The 21,944-nt window shown below is 37.5% G+C and overlaps 1 non-coding gene across 1 annotated transcript; it reads right to left on the bottom strand.

The window, feature by feature from the left end:
• Nucleotides 1–2,396: 2,396 nt before the first annotated feature.
• Nucleotides 2,397–2,500, bottom strand: LOC141675939 (small nucleolar RNA R71). The gene has a single exon (XR_012556562.1). It is a non-coding gene; the product is annotated as a small nucleolar RNA R71 (small nucleolar RNA).
• Nucleotides 2,501–21,944: the final 19,444 nt, after the last annotated feature.

Below are 21,944 nucleotides of genomic sequence, written 5' to 3'. Positions count from 1 at the left end.
ATATACATACGTGGATATATATATATATATATAGCCATCAACAAGCAAAGCAGTACATGAACCCACCAGAATCACACCGGAAAAATAGAACGGCGGCTGGAGATTCCTGAAGCAGAGAGAAAAAAACTGGAAGGAAGAAGATGAAACAGAGAGGGAGAGATTGATGAGTGGGGAATGAAAAAAACGAAAGAGAGAAACTGTAAATTGTGTGTTGGGTTTGTGTGTTCCCCCTTTTTTCTTTCTGTAATTTCAGCAATTGACATGTATCAACAGGGTAACAAGGCACTGCTGATAAGTGGCATTTTATACCACATAGAACGTCTTAAAATAGCTTAAATGGGTGTCTTGAAATCAAGTATTTTGTGTATTTGATGCATTTTTCTAGTGTATATACATTTCAGGGTATTAATTGCATTTCAGAGGAGTAATCATCAAGAATAAGCCTTGGCATGTGTTAAGCATTGCGAGAGGAAAGAAAGGGACAGATTACAGCGAAGAAACAGAGCAAACTCAGGAATTTTCCAGTAGGGTCCTGATCGCCAGCTGAGCGGCCGCGCAGAAAGCTGAGCGCCCGCTCAGCTATGCCGAGCAGCCGCGCAGGGTCGGGAATTTTGATAATTTATTTTAGACTTCTACTTCTATTTGGCTTCCAACTTCTATGTAATCTGAGTTTTATGGGACTATTATATAAGTAGAATTAGAGACGTTTTCATGAGAGAGGATCGTGGTATTAGGAAAGGAGAGAAGGAGACAAGGAAGAAGACCATTTTAGCACACCGCAACGAAGAGGTAGCATATTTTCTTGTTATTCTTTATTTCATTGTAACGTTGGATGCTAGTTTTCTTTGCTTTGAACCTATTACTCTTGTGACGTACTCTGGTTTAATATAATTAGTTTAGTTATTATTCTCTTGTGTTGGTTTATCATGTTTTCATATGAACCCATGATGACGATAAATGCTATCATGGGCTAATTATGATCATGGGGTCGTAACGGATTTACTATGGAATTCTTTAGTTAGTTGTTTAATACCTTAGTGTGTAATGATTATATGATATCTAGTACTGGTTGTGCTTATTCGTCTTATGTGCGTCGCGAACATATAAGATAGGGTGTTAATCTCTTGTGAAGCGACGGTGGATCTTGAGATTTAGAACTTGCCATGCTAGCATAGGTTCATGTATGATGTTGCATGATTAGTGGGTAACTCTAACTGTTTTATTTGCCCTGTGTAATCAAAAGGAATAACTTGTGCTTAAATTATTATGTTGTCAATTTCTGTAGACATATAGGGACTTAACATAATTGATGACTATTCAACTTCTATCTTAATTATGGATGTTTGGTAGAATGGTATTAGTACAATGAAAGTTGGCTTTTATCAGTTTTGTGTTATTCGATTAATATCATCATTGTTGCATGCTAAGGGTAATAACAATAACTATTGAAGGAAGTAGTAATGAAGTTGTGATCTCATGAGTGTTTTAATATTGTTAATTCGAAGTGTTAATTAAGTGATTAATTACGTAGTTAATTGTAGTTAATATTTAGTCAATAATTCTAAGTGTTAGTGTCTTAACATTGAGAAGTAATCATACATTGGTGAGTGAGTTTAATTGAACAATAATTAGTCTGAGTCTCTGTGGGAACGAACTAGAAAGTATTCTATATTACTTGCGAACGCGTATACTTGTGTGTATTATTAGCGCGTGTTTTCGCCCTAACAAGTTTTTGGCGCCACTGTCGGGGACTCGGCGTATTTGTTTATTTTATGTACTTACCATCATTGGTCGTTAGGTTTCAGTGATTAAGACGTATTTGTTACTTATTGTTTCTGGTTGTGTTTCAGGTACTTTAGCGAGCGTTTATGCAAACTCGTTCTCGTACTCGCAAGAGGACTTTAGATACAGCTGAGGAGATAGACGAAGTTCTTGATATTCCGGAGAAGATAGATTTTGAAGATTCGGATTCAGGAAGTGAGCAGAAAGAACCAGTAATTATGGGTGATCGTATTGTTCAAGCCGATCCAGCTCTTATGGACTTTTCTCGGCCTAAAATTGATGACATTCAGTCAAGCATTCTCCATCCGACTATTCAAGCTAACACCTTTGAAATCAAGTCGGGCACTATTCAGATGGTGCAGAATTTTGTTTCTTTTGGAGGTGCTGCGACTGAAGACCCCAACATGAACATAAGGAATTTTGTCGAGATATGCAGTACTTTCAAGTATAATGGCATGACTGATGAGGCTATCAAGCTGAGGTTTTTCCCATTCTCACTGAGGGATAAAGCTAAGGACTGGTTGCATTCTCAACCACCTGGGTCCATCACTACTTGGCAAGATCTTGTGCAAAAGTTTCTGGTGAAGTTTTATCCGATGGCAAAGACTGCGGCTATGCAGAGTGCTCTTACTTAGTTTGCGCAGCAACCTACAGAATCTATGTGCGAAGCTTGGGAACGCTACAAGGAAATGTTGAGAAAGTGTCCACATCATGGAATGCCCGATTGGATGGTGATCACTAGTTTCTATAATGGTTTGGGGGCCCAATCTCGGCCCATGCTCGATGCAGCAGCTGGAGGCGCCTTGTGGGCCAAAAGCTATACTGAGGCTTATAATCTTATCGAGACTATGGCTGTAAATGAGCATCAAAACCCAACTTAGAGGATGATGCCTGAGAAAGTAGCAGGTATTCTGGAAGTCGATGAAGCCACTGCTATTGCAGCGCAACTCCACGCGCTGTCTATGAAGGTCGATTCTCTAGCTACATATGGAGTTAATCAAATAGCTATGGTCTGTGAGCTTTGTGCAGGTTCTCATGCTATGGATCAGTGTTCTCTTGTCAACGAATCTGTTTAGTATGTGAAGAATTATCAGCGACAACAACAGCCTGTGCCAGCTACTTATCATCCTAACAACAAAAATCATCCAAATTTTAGCTGGGGTAATAATCAGAATGCTATTCAGCCACCATATCAGCAAGGTGTGAGTAAACAGTTTAATCCACCTGGATTCTAGCAACCACAGCAGTATGCTCAAAGGCAATCATATCCTCAACAGGGAAGTGCAGCTGCACCTACTAGTGCTGATTTTGAGGAACTTAAGCTGTTATGCAAAAGTCAGGCGGTTTCTATCAAGACCTTGGAAAATCAAATCGGTCAAATAGCCAATATAGTGCTCAATCGTCAACCTGGAACACTTCCCAGTGACACGGAAGTACCAGGAAGGAAGGAAGCTAAAGAGCAAGTCAAGGCTATTACCTTAAGGTCTGGCAAAGTTACTGATGGTGAAAAGGCAAAAGAAGGAGAACCTGAAGTTAGAGATGAAGAAGCTAAGCAAAAGGAGAAAGCGGTGGAACCAAGGAAGACTACTGTTGAACACACTCTGCCTGAGGGTAATACATGGGAGAAATAGCTCTATCCTCCACCACCCTTCCCTAAGATATTGCAGCAACAAAAGCTGGATAAGCAGTTCGGTAAGTTTCTGGAGGTGCTCAAGAAACTTCACATCAATATACCTTTCGCTGAGGCTCTGGAGCAAATGCCTAGTTATGCGAAGTTTATGAAGAGTATTCTTTCAAGGAAGGTGAAACTGGATGACCTTGAGACCGTTGCTCTAACGGAAGAATGCAGCGCTGTGCTGCAACAAAAGTTACCTTCAAAGCTTAAAGATCCAGGTAGCTTCACCATTCCTTGCACCATTGGCAAGTTGTCATTTGACAAGTGCCTTTGTGATTTGGGAGCAAGCATCAATCTGATGCCGTTGTCGATCTTTAAAAAGTTGGATTTTCCTGATCCAAAACCCACCTACATGTCTCTATAATTGGCTGATTGTTCTATTACTTACCCAAGGGGCATAGTGGAGGATGTGCTAGTAAAGGTGGATAAGCTCTTCTTTCCTGCAGACTTTGTTATTCTGGATTTCGAGGAAGATTAGAAGATTCCCATAATCTTGGGAAGACCTTTCTTGGCTACTGGTCGTACCTTTATAGATGTGCAGAAAGGTGAACTTACAATGCGGGTGCAGGATCAGGATGTGACCTTCAATGTATTCAAAGCAATGAAATTCCCTACAGAAGATGAGGAGTGCTTAAAAGTGGATGTGATTGATTCTGCGGTTACTTTAGAACTCGAGCATATGCTAATGTCTGATGCATTAAAAAAGGCCTTAGTGGGGGATTTTGACAGTGATGATGAAGATGGCAACGAGCAATTACAATATCTAAATGCTTCTCCCTGGAGGCGAAAGCTGGACATGCCATTTGAATATCTTGGTACTTCTGACCTCAAGAATGCTGAAGGAAAGCTTAAACCATCAATTGTGGAAGCACCTACCTTGGAGCTCAAGCCATTACCTGAACACTTGAGTGAGGAAGACAAGCTCTTAAGGATTTTGAGAGAATTCAAATCAGCTATTGGATGGACCATAGCAGACATCAAAGGGATCAGCCCTTCATATTATATGCATAAGATTCTGCTCCAGGAGGGTAGTAAGCCAACTGTTGAGCAACATCGCAGACTGAATCCTATCATGAAGGAGGTGGTGAAGAAAGAAATTCTAAAATGGCTGGATGCAGGCATCATTTATCCTATTTCTGATAGTTCTTGGGTGAGCCCCGTACAATGTGTGCCTAAGAAAGGAGGTATCACTGTGGTAGCAAATGAGAAGAATGAGCTCATCCCCACTCGAACAGTTACATGATGGAGAGTATGCATGGATTACCGAAAGTTGAACAAGGCCATGAGGAAGGATCACTTCCCTCTTCCATTTATTGATCAGATGCTTGACAAGTTGGCTAGTCATGAGTATTATTGTCTTCTGGATGGCTACTCAGGGTATAATCAGATTTTTATTGCACCAGAGGATCAAGAAAATACTACCTTCACTTGTCCATTTGGCACGTTTGCTTTTCGCAGAGTTCCGTTTGGTTTATGTGGCGCACCGACCACTTTTCAGAGATGTATGATGGCTATATTCTCAGACATGATTGGAAATAATGTCGAGGTGTTCATGGACGACTTCTCCGTCTTTGGACATTCATATGATGAATGTTTGAATAATCTTCGTGCCGTGCTCAAAAGGTGTGTGGAAACTAATTTGGTTCTCAATTGGGAGAAATGTCATTTTATGGTGCGTGAAGGCATTATTCTTGGGCATAAGGTCTATAGCAAGGGTCTTGAGGTGGATAAAGCCAAGGTGGGAGTCATTGAAAATCTTCCACCACCTATTTCTGTGAAAGGAATCCGTAGTTTTCTTGGTCATGCGGGTTTTTATTGGCGGTTCATCAAGGACTTTTCAAAGATATCTAAGCCGTTGTGCAACTTGCTTGAGAAAGATGTGCCTTTCAAATTTGATGATGAATGTTTGACGGCATTCGAGACTTTGAAGAAGAGTTTAATCACTGCGCCAGTTATTACAGCACCGGATTGGACAGAGCCATTTGAGATGATGTGTGATGCGAGTGCTTATACGGTAGGTGCAGTTCTTGGGCAGCGAAAGAATAATCTCTTTCATGTGTTCTACTATGCTAGTAAGACCTTAAATGGAGCCCAAATGAACTACACCACTACTGAGAAGGAGCTCTTGGCTATAGTCTTTGGTTTCGAGAAATTTTGATCTTATCTGCTTGGGACAAAAGTGACAGTATTCACTGATCATACGGCCATTTGCTATTTGGTTTCCAAGAAGGATTCGAAGCCGAGACTCATTCGTTGGGTGCTCTTACTTCAAAAATTTGAGTTAGAAATTAAGGATCGAAAAGGTACTGAGAATCAAGTAGCTGACCATCTCTCTAGATTGGAGAATCCCGAGTCTACTTCACAGGATAAGACATTGATCAACGAATCTTTTCCGGATGAGCAGTTGTTCACAGTTCAGGAGGAAGAGCCATGGTTTGCAGATATTGTAAACTCTCTTGTCAGTAATATAATGCCTCCTAATTTGACCTCAGCTCAAAAGAAAAAGTTTCTGCATGAGGTGAAGTGGTATATGTGGGATGAACCATATTTGTTTAGACAGGGAGCTGACCAGATCATCAGGAGATGTATCCCGTTCTGTGAGACGGAGGGGATATTACGACACTGCCACTCCACAGTTTATGGTGGGCATTATGGTGGTGAGAAGACGGCAGCTCGTATTCTGCAAGCAGGTTTTTTCTGGCCTACTTTGTTTAAGGATGCTCATTAGTTTGTTTTAAGGTGTGATCGTTTCCAAATAGTGGAAAATTTGACGAGAAAGGATGAGATGCCGTTAAATGTGATGCTTGAAGTCGAGGTCTTTGATGTTTGGAGAATCGATTTTATGGGGCCTTTTGTCTCATCCTGCAATAATTAGTACATCTTGCTGGCAGTCGATTATGTCTCAAAATGGGTAGAAGTCAAAGCTCTACCGACAAATGATGCAAAGGCAGTGTTGAATTTTCTTCATAAGCAGATTTTCACAAGGTTTGGAACGCCTCGGGTAATCATAAGTGATGAAGGGTCGCATTTCTGCAACCGTAAGTTCACTTCTATGATGCAGCGTTATAATGTGAATCATCGTGTTGCTACTGCCTATCATCCACAAACAAATGGTCAAGTGGAAGTGTCTAACAGAGAGATCAAACGCATTCTAGAGAAGGTTGTTTGTCCGTCAAGGAAGGATTGGTCTTTAAAGCTTGATGAAGTTGTTTGGGCTTACAGAACAGCATACAAAACTCCACTTGGTATGTCCCCGTTTCAACTGGTGTATGGTAAGGGATGTCATTTACCTGCGGAGCTTGAGCATAAGGCCTATTGGGCGTTGAAAAAGTTGAACATGGATTTAGATGCAGCTGGTAAGAAGAGAATGCTTCAACTTAATGAACTTGATGAATTTCGACTCCAAGCATACGAGAATAACAAAATGTACAAGGAAAAGGTGAAGAGGTGGCATGATAGGAAGCTACATCTTAAGTTATTCGTGCCCGGGCAACAAGTTCTCTTATTCAACTCTCGTCTCCGACTTTTTCCTGGGAAGTTGAAATCAAGGTGGTTTGGACCTTTTATTGTCAAAACTGTGTTTCCACATGGAGCGGTGGAGATTTTTGAGAATGATCTGGACCAAGCATTCAAGGTTAATGGTCAGCATTTAAAGCACTACTATGGGGACACGGCAAACCGAGAAGTGGTTAGTGTCGTTTTATTGTCAACTTGAGGAAGGTACTCAACGTAAGCTAATAACGAAAAAGAAGCATTGTGTGGGAGGCAACCCATGAATTGTTGTTACAGGAACCCTTAGAAGTTAATAACCTATCCAAAACCACAAAAAATTCAGAAAATCCGGGCTCGGAAAAATATTTTCCAGAGACCCCCTGAGCGCCCGCTCAGCTCTGCTGAGCGACCGCTCAGGGGTCGACTGCCAGAATGTTTTTTTTAAGTTCATAAAAAAATAAAAAAAAAATCAGAAAATCAAAAAAATGAATTACAGCCCCATTACCCATGATTTCTTTTCCCATTAACCCATGATTTTATCCCTCAAACCCACTCCTAATATAATTTTAACCTAATCCATACCCTATATATACATACACTTATCCCATACATCTCTCACACACCTTCTACACTCAAACTCTCTCCCAAACACAAAAACACTATTTTCAAGAACTTTTATTCAGATTCAATGGCACCCAAGAGAGCAAGGACTATTGATAGCAGCAGCACGGTCCCTACTGCTGATTCATCGAGGGGTACTGTTATGAGGCCTCGGTTGAATGACAGAGCTGCGGAGGAGGAGTACACTAGGCTTCTGGGGAAGCCGATTCTGAAGGAGAGGGGGTTTTTACCATCGGGGATGGATGGTGAGTTGCTACCGATGATTGCAGAGAAGGGGTGGATAGCTTTCTGTGAGTCACCTGAAGCAGTACCGATGAGCGTGGTTCGCGAGTTCTATGCGAACGCGAAGGCCGAGAAGAATGGATTTTCTGTGGTCCGAGGGCTGACGGTTGATTATCACCCAGCGGCGATTCGCCGTGTGATTGGGTAGCGAGAGAGGAAGCCCGAGAAAGAGAATTGGAATGAAAAGACTGCTGAAGATTTTGACTTGGATTTGATTTGTGCTACTCTCTGTAGGTCGGGCACAGTTTGGACTTTAAAGACAGGAACTAATGAGTATCCTCACTTTCCGGCGATCGCTATGAACAGGTATGCCCGTGCATGGAATGCATTTATTTGTGCTAATATTCTGCCTTCTTCGCATGCACATGAGGTCACAGTTGAGAGAGCACAGTTGTTGTGGGGAATTTTGAATGAGGAGTACTATGTGGACCTTGGTGAGTTTATCTACCAAGGAATTCTGAAGTTTTTGAGGGGACCCAAGCACATGAACATCCCTTATGCATCCACGGTCACGAAGCTTTGCCGAGCGGTGGGAGTGAACTGGTCGTCTCATGAGTAGTTGCAGTTGCCGGCCGCTCCAATTGATTCTGGGACTCTGAATGGGATGCAGGAGTGGACCGGTGGTGAGCCCGAGGAGCATGGGCTGGGTTATCATCTTCCAGGAGGGCGTCCAGCACGAGGTGCTACTATGGCTAGGCCTAGGCGTGATGAGGCTGGTTCTTCAAGTGCTCGGGAGGGTGCTGGGATGGCTGATTCCCAGTATAGAAGGCTATCACGGCGGATGGATGCCATGTACGAGACGTAGAGCAGGTTTGCTCAGGAGCTCACCCTTGCGTTAGGGACTGCTTTTCGGGGATTTGGAGCTGACATCCAGTGGCCAGTTTTTGGTGAGGACTCTGCATACCCCGCCGCCTGATACTCCACCCACTGAGGGTGATGATGATGATGACTCCGAGTAGGTATACCCTGTGTTCCTTTCTACTACCTTCACTGGGGACAGAGAAGATTTTAAGTTTGGGGATGGTAGTTAAGGAATATTTTGTATGTGTGTCATATAGCTGCATATTCATGATAGTTAGTTCATATAGTTGCATAATTTTTGCCAGATAGTTTTTTTATTTATTTATAGCTTTATTTCTTTATCATGTCATGTAGCTCATGCATATGCCGTGTTCCCTTTTGCGATGATTTACTGACTGATTTGTGATGTTGAAGCGAGTGTAGTGATGGCATTAAAGTGATGTTGAGTCATGTAGGTTGATATGCATGCTAGAAGCATTTGTATTTTCACTAAGACTTAGAGAATGCGTAGGGACTAGATTGTTGTTATGATCTGATTGTTTTCGAGGTTAATCTATTTATTATGCTTAGAATTTGATAATAGGTTCTTAGTGATAAAGGCACGAAAAAGAAAAAAAATGGAGTAAAAATGGAATTTGTTGCTAGTTGTGGCTAGGCGTCAAATGGCTAGTAGCCGGCTCGCATGTTATGCGAGTAGTCTAGGGTTGAGCAAGATGGAGCAAAACGCACTTGCTCAGAAATTTTGAAAAAAATAGAAAAAAAAAGAAATAAAAAAGAAAAAAAAAGTATGTGTTTATGCATAATTGATCACGAGTGGGCTCTTTGGTATTCGAGTTATTAAGTTCTTTGGGGACTTTGTGCCTAGTGACCTAAGGCTTTTATAGTCTGGGATCCGCTAACCTAACGCTCGCTACATGGATATCATTGTATAAGTCTTTTGTGGACCTCACTCATTGCACGGTCAAATAAGCATTATTGTTGTGAATAAAAGGCATGATTCCGTAATAAGCTCCATGATTCTCATAGTGTTATAAGTCACTTTGTGCCTAGAATTTTTATTCTGTGTATAATCATGTGATTGCCTTGATGTGAGTAATAATAATTGGTCTAGTTCTGAAGCATATCTGTTAAGCATCTACACACACCACGTTTCTGGCTGTATGTTCGTTTGCATGATTTGATTGATCTTTAGTCGCCTAATTGCATTTGTTGAGATGTTGTAAGTTGGTTGGATTGGTCGTAGTAAGGGCGATCGCTGCATTTCATATAGATCACATTCATGCATGTTTTTATTTGTTTTTGAGTCTGTGACGCTTGAGGACAAGCATCGATTTAAGTTTGGGGGTGTGATAAGTGGCATTTTATACCACTTAGAACGTCTTAAAATAGCTTAAATGGGTGTCTTGAAATCAAGTATTTTGTGTATTTGATGTGTTTTTCTAGTGTTTGTGCATTTCTGGGTATTAGTTGCATTTCGGAGGAGTAATCATCAAGAATAACCTTGGCATGTGTTAAGCATTGCGAGAGGAAAGAAAGGGGCAGATTACAGCGAAGAAACGAAGCAAACTCAGGAATTTTCCAGTAGGGTCCTGAGCGCCCGCTCAGCATAGCTGAGCGGCCGCGCAGGGTCGGGAATTTTGATAATTTATTTTAGACTTCTACTTTTGTTTGGCTTCCAACTTCTATGTAATCTGAGTTTTATGGGACTATTATATAAGTAGAATTAGAGACGTTTTCACGAGAGAGGATCGTGGTATTAAGAAAGGAGAGAAGGAGACAAGGAAGAAGACCGTTTTAGCACACCGCAACGAAGAGGAAGCATATTTTCTTGTGATTCTTTATTTCGTTATAACGTTGGATGCTAGTTTTCTTTGCTTTGAACCTATTACTCTTGTGACGTACTCTGGTTTAATATAATTAGTTTAGTTATTATTCTCTTGTGTTTGTTTATCATGTTTTCATATGAACCCATGATGACGATAAGTGCTATCATGGGTTAATCGTGATCATGAGGTCGTAATGGATTTATTATGGAATTCTTTTGGTAGTTGTTTAATACCTTAGTGTGTAATGATTGTATGATATCTAGTACTGGTTGTGCTTATTCATCTTATGTGCGTCGCGAACATATAAGATAGGGTGTTAATCTCTTGTGAAGCGACGGTGGATCTTGAGATTTAGAACTTGCCTTGCTAGCATAGGTTCATATATGATGTTGCATGATTAGTGGGTAAATCTAACTGTTTTATTCGCCCTGTGTAATCAAAAGGAATAACTTGTGCTTAAATCATTATGTTGTCAATTTCTGTAGACATATAGGGACTCAACATAATTGATGACTATTCAACTTCTATCTTAATTGTGGATGTTTGGTAGAATGGTATTAGTACAATGAAAGTTGGCTTTTATCAGTTTCGTGTTATTCGATTAATATCATCATTGTTGCATGCTAAGGGTAATAACAATAACTATTGAAGGAAGTAGTAATGAAGTTGTGATCTCATGAGTGTTTTAATATTTTTAATTCGAAGTGTTAATTAAGTGATTAATTATGTAGTTAATTGTAGTTAATATTTAGTCAATAATTCTAAGTGTTAGTGTCTTAACATTGAGAAGTATTCATACATTGGTGAGTGAGTTTAATTGAACAATAATTAGTCTGAGTCTCTGTAGGAACGAACTAGAAAGTATTTTATATTACTTGCGAATGCTTATACTTGCGTGTATTATTAGCGCGTGTTTTCGCCCTAACAACTGCCACATGTCTTGATTTGTACTATAATCCCCGATTTTGTTCGCGTTTTGCAAAATAACGAACAACTTTATTGGTAAAATTTTACCCTAAAATTACCAAAATAGTTTTAAAATATCACAAATAATTCATAATTATTAAAAATAATTTTTTTTCCTAATTTTCAAAGTATATTTGAAACGTAACTCGTAGCCGCATTTAACAATTAACGATCCGAGCTGCACTTAAAACAATTTCAGAAAATCACGGAAACAATCTTAAAATGTTAGAAATATCCCGAAGTGTATAAAAACATACTTTTCAAAAATTTAAAAATAATTTCTGAAATGCAATTTATACCCGTTTTTAATAAATAACCGAAACAACGCGCGGGTGAAATTAATCCCAAAAATTTTCAAAATAATTTTAAAATTCCCGGAATATTCCAAACTTAAATAAATATGAGTTTCATAATTTTTGAAGAATTTTAGAATTAAATATGGATTTTACAAATAAAAGCATTCAAAAAATCATTTAAAGATAAATAATTAATAAAATATTGATTTCTCAATTTTATAAAATCCTAAAAATAATTATTGTAATTATAAAATCATAAAAACAATTTTAGAAACATTCCCAATATTTATGCAAATAAATTTGCACTAAATCCACTTTTGAAAGTGAAAACAATTCAATACGATCCCATAATTAATCGCGCGGACAAACCGGTACACCATAAATCACATATGGATAATAATCAAAAAACACATAGCGGTCAAAACCAACACACATATTTTATTTATTTAATAATTTCCATAATTACATAATTAAATAATTCAAAAATACACGAGTCGTTATAATATATATAGGAATGTGTGTTGACTTGAGGTCTTATGCGAAGTAAGATGCTAAATGCTACTTGGAGTCTAATTGTGCATTAGCATTAGGATCGATTGTTCTTATAAGAGTCCTTTATAATGAGAGTATTATTATGGTGTAGGATAAAGTGAAGATATGAAGCTTGCCATCAAGGTCGAGTAGTACTCCCGGTTGCTCCCAAACCAAGTCGAGTTTTAGATAAAGCCTTCTCTAAGGCAAGTGCACCTCCCCAACATAGCTAATTTTATACAAGTGTTTCTCCCTTGTCAATTCTATTTTTGTGCAAGTATCTAAATCTTAAATTGAGTTGTTACAAATGTTATTCCATGACTGTGATTATCGCAATTGTTCCAAGTTCATTTAAGCACTTATAAAGATCATTCGCTTATCTACATTTTTCCACAACTTGACCTAGTACCTATAATTTCTATACTTCGATTGCTCGTACCATACCAAAATACCTTTTAAGCTCCAATATTTCAATTTTTATGATAAAAAAACCCCAATTGATTTGATACTATGTCCCTATACCCTTGATACCTTGAGATATCAATAATCCAACTTCATACTTCTTTATTACTCTTTATTATCATAATCAAACTTTGTAATTGGATATATGCCTTGTACTACATTCTAAATTTAAGATCCTCACCTTTGTTGATTATCATTGTGACTCTTTTCCAATGCTTTCTTCCCTTGTTGATAAACCACTAATATTCATCTTTGATGACCCTTCTAGTGAGCAGATAATTCATTTTTAATAAGAGTTCCATAACTCCAATCCTTGAATGATAATTGAAGTTCTATCGTTTAGAATTCTTATAATTTCTCTCTGGCATCAGTTTTATAAAAGATAATTGCTCTTCAAAAGAATGTTTCGTGAGATTGGTGGATTGGACTAAGATGCAAGTCCTTTTTACAATTATTATATTAGGCTTAAAAGTTGCCTAGAGATCCGAACTATTAGAACCCAGCGAGGTTCGGGATTACTTCGCGGCTGATCACCGGATGTAATCCAGAGCGTCATAAAATGATTTTAAGCAATGATTTGATTAAAAATGTTTTGACTTGAATAATGATGCCATCCACCCCAATTTTGAATTATGAATTGCTATGCTGTTAATTAATGTCTTATGATATATCTTGTTGAGCGTTTGGCTCACTCCTTGCTATTTATTCATGTTATTTCAGCAAGCAAGTATGATTAGACTCAAGCAGACTGCTCGTAAGTCTACCGGTGGAGATGCTGAGGCTTATGTGAGAGCTCAGGTAGTATAGTTGACATCTGTGTGAGGACCGATAGTTATGTAAAAGTTGTAATAGTTGTAGAGTTGGACTGTTCAAACACTGAACCTTGCGATCTTACATTTTGTTGTAAATAGCCATTTGTAATGACTTTATATCTATCAGTCATTATCTGTTAGTTTTATTTTTGGGCTTTGACAAATTGTTGTTTCTTACTGTACCAAGATGCAAGTCTTTGACCAAGAAATTAAAAGCTTCCACTAGTACTCTTCCTGTCAACCCTGCATCCAGGAAAATCTGCATCTGTGTATCCAACAGCTTCAAAACCAGTTCTCTTAGGATACCATAATCTCAAGTTTGTTGTTCCCTTCAAATATCTGAAAATCCTTTTTATTGCCATCAAATGTAATTCTTTGGGATTTGCTTGAAATCTAGCACACAGACATGTTACAAACATGATGTCTGGTCTACTAGCAGTCAAGTATAGCAAAGATCCTATCATTCCTCTATATCCAGATATGTCTATACTTTTTATTTTCTTATCTTCATCCAACTTTGTAGCTATAGACATTGGTGTAGATGCAGGTGAACAGTCAACCATTCTAAACTTCTTCAATAAATCTTTAACATACTTGGTTTGACTGATGAAGATGCCATCAATTCTTTGACTAAATTTAAGGCCAAGGAAGTAACTAAGCCTATCATCATGCTCATCTCATATTCACTCTGCATGAGTCTTGAAAAACTTTGACATAACTTTTCATTAGTAGAACCAAAAAAGATATCATCCACAAAGATTTGAACTAGGATAATATCATCACCATACTTTTTGTAGAATATAGTCTTATCAATTGTCCCTCTAGTAAATTCATGTTTGATCAAGAACTCTGATAGTCTATCTGTTAGGTCCCAATTTGTTTGTAGAAGGGGGGGGGTTGAATGCAAACAATACCGTTTAATCGAATAAAATGCGGAATAAAAATGTGAAACAAAATTCAAGTTTAATAAAAAAGGGGGGTTGAATGCAAACAATACCGTTTAATCGAATAAAATGCGGAATAAAAATGTGAAACAAAATTCAAGTTAAATAAAACTTTTATTAAACTTGAAAGGTGTTACAACTACGGTATCGGTTACAAGGGATTAATCTCAAATCAATTATTACAAATCTAGAATAAATTCGACATGAACTTTTTCTATTTTTGCAATTAAAAGATCAAATGCTAAATGCGATTTGAGATTAAGTTCTAGGGATTTTAATCCGCTAGATTGATACACAAGAACAAGATAAATAATTCTAGTGGATTGGATTTAACTTTTCAATCTAGAATTTTGATCTTGAATAAAGCAGATGAAAAATAAAATGTTGTGCCTTTGTTTTCTGCTGTGTTCTTGACTTGTGTGTTCTGTTGAATTATGTTGCATGAATGTCTTCTGCTGCTTCTTTTAATCCAATCAGTCGAGTAGAATGTATTGGCATGACAATCTCTTTGAGCTGGCAAGACAATCAGAATGAACTAGCAAGACTTTCGGTATGACTATCAATTATCATACCGATTGTCATAGTAGTTCAAAATCAGATTGTCTTACGGAATTAATAATAGATTTTAATGTAATAAAAAATCTGATAAGACAATCCTTTTGAATTAGCATGACTTTCGGTATGACTATTGATTATCATACCGACTGTCATACTAATACAATCAGTTGACTTTAAGAATTAATAACAGATTTTAAATCAATTAAAATCCTGAAAAACCTTAATATTAATTCTGAATTAATTAAACAATTAATTCAATTAATCAATAAATTAATCTTTGCAGATATAATTCATTTTATTAATTAAATTATATGACTTAATTAATTAATAGAGAATTAATACTAATCTTGAGCAGCATCCATTCTTCTGAATATCTTCTGAAAATCACTGAAATTATGAATCAATTCCACCACTTCAATGTTGACACTCGATGTACTGTCTGGTTCATGAGTGACTAACTTCCGTGACGTTTCTTCATGCCTTGACCTTGATACTCTGGATTTTCTTCAGATTAAATCCTTGTAATTAATTGATACCCTGACGAGATCTCTGTCACTTGGTTAAATCCACAATCTTGATTTATATCACTGAGGCTTGATCAATTTCTTGAGCTTCTTCCAGTGAATTAAGTCTTCAAGTCTGTAGATGAATAATGTTTCTTAACCCTTTGACAGATGTTACTTAGTGAGATCTCTCTGACAATAGATCCACTATTTACTTATTACATTCTTATTTGAGTTGAGTTAAATCCTCGAATATACAAATAGGCTATGCCATATGCCTTTCAATCTCCCCCTATATGCTTGTTAGACAATAACAACAAATACCTAGAGGATAACTCAACTAACAAATAAGAAAAAGATATAAACAGTAATGCAAAGTAAATAGCAGAAAAGTTCTGGATTATATTTAACATTTTCCAGATTCCAAAAGAAATTTACAAGTGAATACAATATAGATGTTCCTCTAGCCTGAACATATAACTACATTAGACTATCTTGATTCATAAAGCTCTAATCATATTACATTGAGTTTTGAGCTAATTGATTTCAGTTATCTTCTCTTCTGACTTCACCTTCTTCTAAATCTTGAAGCAACTCTTTGTCAAAGACACGATCCTTTTCTGAAGTGAAGCTTGCTGGTCTGACTGGTTGAACTCCAACTGACTTCAGCTTATTCTTGATCTGATTGTACCTTTTAATATTCTTTTCACAATAAGCTTGAATCAAATCAGCAGCTTGAGTCTTCAACATGGATGAGTATCCAGCAGTTCTAAAATGATGTTCCATCCAGACCAGATGCTTAGCTGAGTAGTCTTTAAGAGATTGTACATCTAGCTGACAGATTTGAAGACAATCAGACTTAAAGAATCTCACCTGATGAGGATTGTTGACCACTTGAGGACTAGCCCTGCTGGTAAACTCTTTAAGCCTTTCTCGAAGAACCTCATTCAATTCTGAGCTTCTTTTTACCATGTTGAGAAGAACCCAAATCTCTGACAAAGAACGATTCTCAAACAGATGAAGTGACACCTTGAAAGATCCTTCACTCTGACAATATACAAAAATTCTCATCTCATTTAGGGATCTATCCAAAGCAGCTGTAATCCTTGAGACTTCAGTCTTGATAGCATTCATGTACATGTCATTGTTAGGATTTGAGATTTCCAGCTTGTCAAGAAGATGTAGGAACTGTCTATCATTGTTAGTGCTCAGCTGAGACATATCAAGTACTCTCCTAGCTTCATCCCATTTTTCACCAATCTTCAGTCTGACATCTCTTCTCCTTTCTTGAGCCTTAATGTCATGAAGACGTTGCTTTTGAAGAGTTTCTGTTCTTTGTATGTCTTTCCTCATGTCAATGATCTGGGAGACCTTTTTGAGTTCAGCTTCTTTTCTTTTCATCTCTGACTGCTGCTGCTGAAACTCTTTCTCAAAGATAGGATCCACTGTAGCTTCCTCTTCCCATTCTCCAAAATCACTTTCCTCTTCAGCTTCAAATAAACTATCTTTATCTTCCAAGACTGGTTCAGTGGGAATGTCAAAAATATCAAAGTCATCCTGTTCTCCACTGTAATAGACATCATCAGCCTTTCCTTTGTCCCCAGCAGAGGTATCTTTTTCTTTCCCCTTTCCACTACTCCCTTTCTTCTCCCCCTTAGTTGAGGGATCCTCTACGGACTTTCCCTTAGATCCTCCATGACCTCCATCACCTCCCGAGCCTGAGCCTCCACCAGACGGCCCTTCAAAGTAAGTCCTTTGTTCTTCATTGGGACAGTGAGAATTTTTGATCATGTAGTACAGGTGCTTCATCCCTTCATTCAGATGTTCCATACATGTCTCTATCTTTAGAAATCTGGAGGAATCCAGTGAATGATTCATTTCAACCAAATCTTCAAGAGAAGTCATCCTTGTATGTAGAGAGCAGAAGTTAGAAATGTCATCAGATGATAAAGTTGGAGTTTCCTGAATGGAATTGAGCTTTGGTGTGACAGTGTTCTTGAGATCTGAGATATTATTTCTTATGAGTGCCAGCTGATTGTTGACAGAGGTGGAAGAAGAAGACCGTTCAACCACTTGTGCTTTGAATGCTTGAGCCTCAGCTTGGCTTTTAGCAAGTTCTTCTTTTAGAGCAGCAATTTGAGCTAACAGGTTTTCAGTATCTGTGTCTGTGTGTGCTCTCACCTGAATTTCACTTGTGTTTGGTTCACTCACCTCACGTGCTTGTGTTTTTCTCAATATAATTGCTCGTGAGGAGTCTTCCTGTTGCTGTTCTTCTGTACCTGCAGTTAAAATCACCCTAGCCTCTTCAAGAGAGGTCAGTGGTAGTGCAATGGGAATTCGCGAGTCCCGATCCTCAGTCAAACCTATCATTTCATGTGAAATAGATGTCAGAGGATAGATTGACCGAGTTGCCCTCCACTTTCTCCAGATAAATCTGCGAGTGGAGAATCCCGTGAGGGAGCCAGAGGTGTTTGATCTGGGAGGGGAGAAAATGACTCTATTAAGGGTGGCTGAGAGTCAGATTTTCCCTCAGAAGCATGTGACTGCTCTTCTGCCGTAACTATGGCAGGCACTGTAACAGACTCTATGTGCACTCCTCGCTCTGTGTCCTGAGTATCATCTGTGGATATGTATGGTTCCATTGTGAGTAATGGAATTGTGCTTGACTCAGTACAAGATGCCATGGCCCTATGGCGAATTTCAATAGATTCATCCTGTTGAGAGAATGTCTCTAGTAACTGTTCATCGGCCATTTCAAAGTCCATGTCCTATTGGGAGGACAAGGATGGGCTTTCAGATGCCTCAGTATAAGTTCTTCTTTTCTTTGGAGGAGGTAGAGCTGAGGGTTCACTCACATTTAACAATGCACTACTTCCTATTAATCTTCTGGGTAACATTTTAGACAGTGGGGGAGAGGTTGAGATAGAATGTGACTCTGTGTTTGGCTCTATGACCTGGGATTGAAGCTGTGGTTCTACAACTTCATGGTCAGCCCTATCAACCACTGGGGGTCTTTCAATAGAAGTAGAAATGGAGTGAGAGTGAGGAATTACTACCTGTAATGGAAGAGCATCTGATGTTGGAGGAGCCTGGGTGGCTTGAACCACTGGAGGTTGAGGTTGCTGTTCATGACCGGGAAGATTGAAAATAGGTAAAGGAATATAAGTGGCCATGAAAGCAGATACAAGTACTGGAACTTGCATGAATTTAAAGGTTGTGTCTTGGCGGGTGTAAATCTTTTTGCTTACTGGAGGGGGTTCGGTTACTGCAGAGTTAGCAAAAAGGGCTTTGTGTTCAGGTGTGAGAAGATGATCTGCTATAAGCATGAGAAAACGAGCATAGTAACATGATACCCTACGATTTGTAGAATGATCACGTAAAGCAGTAGTGAGACGTCTCAAGAGAATGGGAAAAAGTAGTTTTCCAAAATTGATCCTCTGATTGAAAACAACCGCAAGACCAATATACTGCAGAGTGGAAGTGATGTTGTGAAAGTTGGATTTAGTGCAGTTGGCAAACACTTTAGAAAGTGTATCGAAGAAAATATCCCATTCAGACACCAAATTGGATTTTGAAAGTTTGGTTAAATTGATCACCCCCTGATAGTGAATAGCATGGAAAAAGTTTGTGATATCATTTTCAGAGGGTAAATTACAGAAATTGTCCAATGGAAAATTTAACGCTTGATTGACTACTGTTTCATCAACCACATACTGTGTGTTTGCCACGGTGAATGAAAAAGATTTTGAATCATCGGCCACAGTAGAGGTTGTGCAAATCAGTCTAAGCAGATCGACATTTAAAATCACATTTGATTTAATAGCAGAGCTAACAATCGAATGGTCATTTAAAAATCTAATCCAAGGCTTAAATTTTTCCACATCACATTTTTCCGGATTAAAATAACCAACCTGATTATGCGCGACAATTTGGAAATTGAGAGCCATTTAAAATAATAATAATAAGACACACACTTTCAGAATTTTAAGAATAATATTAAGAAAATTTGAATTAATTAAATTAATTTAATAATTCGAATTAAATTAATTATAATCGAAAAATTTAGACAGAAATGAATCTCGTTAAAATTCTTAACTCACAAACGCAGATTTGAAAAGCCAAAAGACGCAAAACAGAAATTAAAATTTAAATCAAAAATACCCAAAATCAACAAACACAGTGATTAAAAAAAAATTTGGCAGCACTCCTGTATGTATATACTTGTATGTATATATAGCAGGAGTGATGTATGCTGAGTAAAAACTCGAGCAAGGAAAACAAGGAAGCAGTTTTGAGTTTGATCGAATAGAGAGAGAGAGAGAAATAAGAGAGAAAAAAAATGAAAGACTGTGGGAATTTTTAACAAAAACTGAACTGAATAATTTTAACAAGACAAAGACACACTAAATAGACAACTGGTATGACAATTCGGGATAGTCTTACCGATTGTCATACCGATAGTCATACAAGGCAATTTTGAAGAAAAAACAAAAACAAAACAAATAATAATATATAACTGGTATGACAATCTGATAGTCATACCGATTGTCATACCAGTACAAAATAAAACATAATATATCTGATATTAATTTTATTACTGGCATGACAATGAATAGTCATACCAATTGTCTTGCCTGTTATAAAATTAAACTGATTAAATAAAACAAGTATTAGTACTGGAATGACTTTCAGCAGGACAATTTAATTGTCTTGCCGATTGTCATTCTAGTATAAAATAAATTAAGTATTTTAAATATACTGAATAATTAACATAAAAACTGTTAAAAAACACATAAACAAAAAATATATAAAATATTACAATTACAGAAAACTGAAATGAATATGGCAGAAAATATTTACATAATTAAAATAATTAAAATATTTCAGAGATAATAATATTTTCAGTCCAAAAATAGATTTCTTTTGAATTTTAACAAATTAAATTCATAGAAAAATATTTTTAGAGAAAATAAAATATTCTGAGACATTAAAATTAACAATTTGAGTAAATAAATAAGATAAGATAATAAAAATTCCATAGAAATAAGCAAGACATATGATAAAATGATAAAATAAATTTGCAAATGAATTTTTCATTTATGAAAAATTTATTTGTAAATTCATTCAAGAACAAATCTCAGATATTAACTAAATTAATCACTAAAACTATTCAACATGCCCAATTTACCAACTAATCTGGTAAATGTGGATTCATCAAGTGGTTTAGTGAAAATATCTGCTATTTGTTCTTCTGTTGGAACAAAAAATAGTTCAACAGTACCACTCATGACGTGCTCTCTAATAAAATGATACCTGATGTCAATGTGCTTTGTCCTCGAGTGCTGCACAGGGTTGTTGGTGATGGCTATTGCACTTGTATTGTCACATAAAATAGGAATATTGTTTAATACAGAGCCATAGTCTCGTAGCTAGTTCCTAATCCACAAGATCTGAGCACAGCAGCTTCCAGCAGCAATATATTCAGCCTCGGCCGTTGAGTTGGAAACTGTTTGCTGTTTTTTGCTGTACCATGAGACTAGCCTGCTTCCTAGGAATTGACAACTCCCTGAGGTGCTTTTCCTATCAACAACACTTCCTGCGTAATCTGAATCTGTATATCCAACAAGGTTAAAACCAGATTCTTTAGGGTACCAAATACCTAGATTTGGTGTTCCCTTAAGATATCTTAAGATTCGTTTAACAACAACGAGATGAATATCTCTAGGATCCTCTTGGAACCTTGCACATAAGCATGTAGCATACATAATATCTGGTCTACTTGCAGTAAGATAGAGTAACGAGCCAATCATACCTCTGTAGCTTGTGACATCTACCTTAATGGAGTTTTCACATGGTCCAAGCTTGACAGCTGTAGTTGATGGAGTCCTTGCTGATGCAGAATCCTCTAGATTGTACTTTTTGAGGAGTTCCTTGAGATACTTGGATTGACAAATAAATATTCCATCTAACCTTTGATTTACTTGTAATCCAAGAAAGAACTTCAGCTCTCCCATCATGCTCATTTCAAACTTGCTGTGCATTAACTTAGAAAATCTCTTACAGAGATTATCCTTAGTAGACCCAAATATTATATCATCCACATAGACTTGAACTAATATAGTATCATTCTTATGTTTTTTAGAAAAGAGATTTTTGTCTATGACACCTCTAATAAAGCTATTTTCAATAAGAAATTCAGAGAGAGTGTCATACCATTTTCTTGGAGACTGTTTGAGCCCATAGATAGCCTTGAAAAGAAAGAAGACAAAATCCAATTGATCTGGATCTTCAAAACCAGGAGGTTGCTCTATATATACCTCTTCATCCAACTTTCCATTCAGAAAGGCGCTCTTGACATCCATTTGATAAACTTTAAAGTTTGAGAATGCTGCG

The sequence above is a fragment of the Apium graveolens genome, chromosome 7 (genome assembly GCF_009905375.1).
Source record: "Apium graveolens cultivar Ventura chromosome 7, ASM990537v1, whole genome shotgun sequence".
Taxonomy (NCBI): Eukaryota; Viridiplantae; Streptophyta; class Magnoliopsida; order Apiales; family Apiaceae; genus Apium; species Apium graveolens.
Note: the sequence above shows the minus strand (reverse complement) of the source record. Positions and strands in the feature narration are given on the sequence as shown.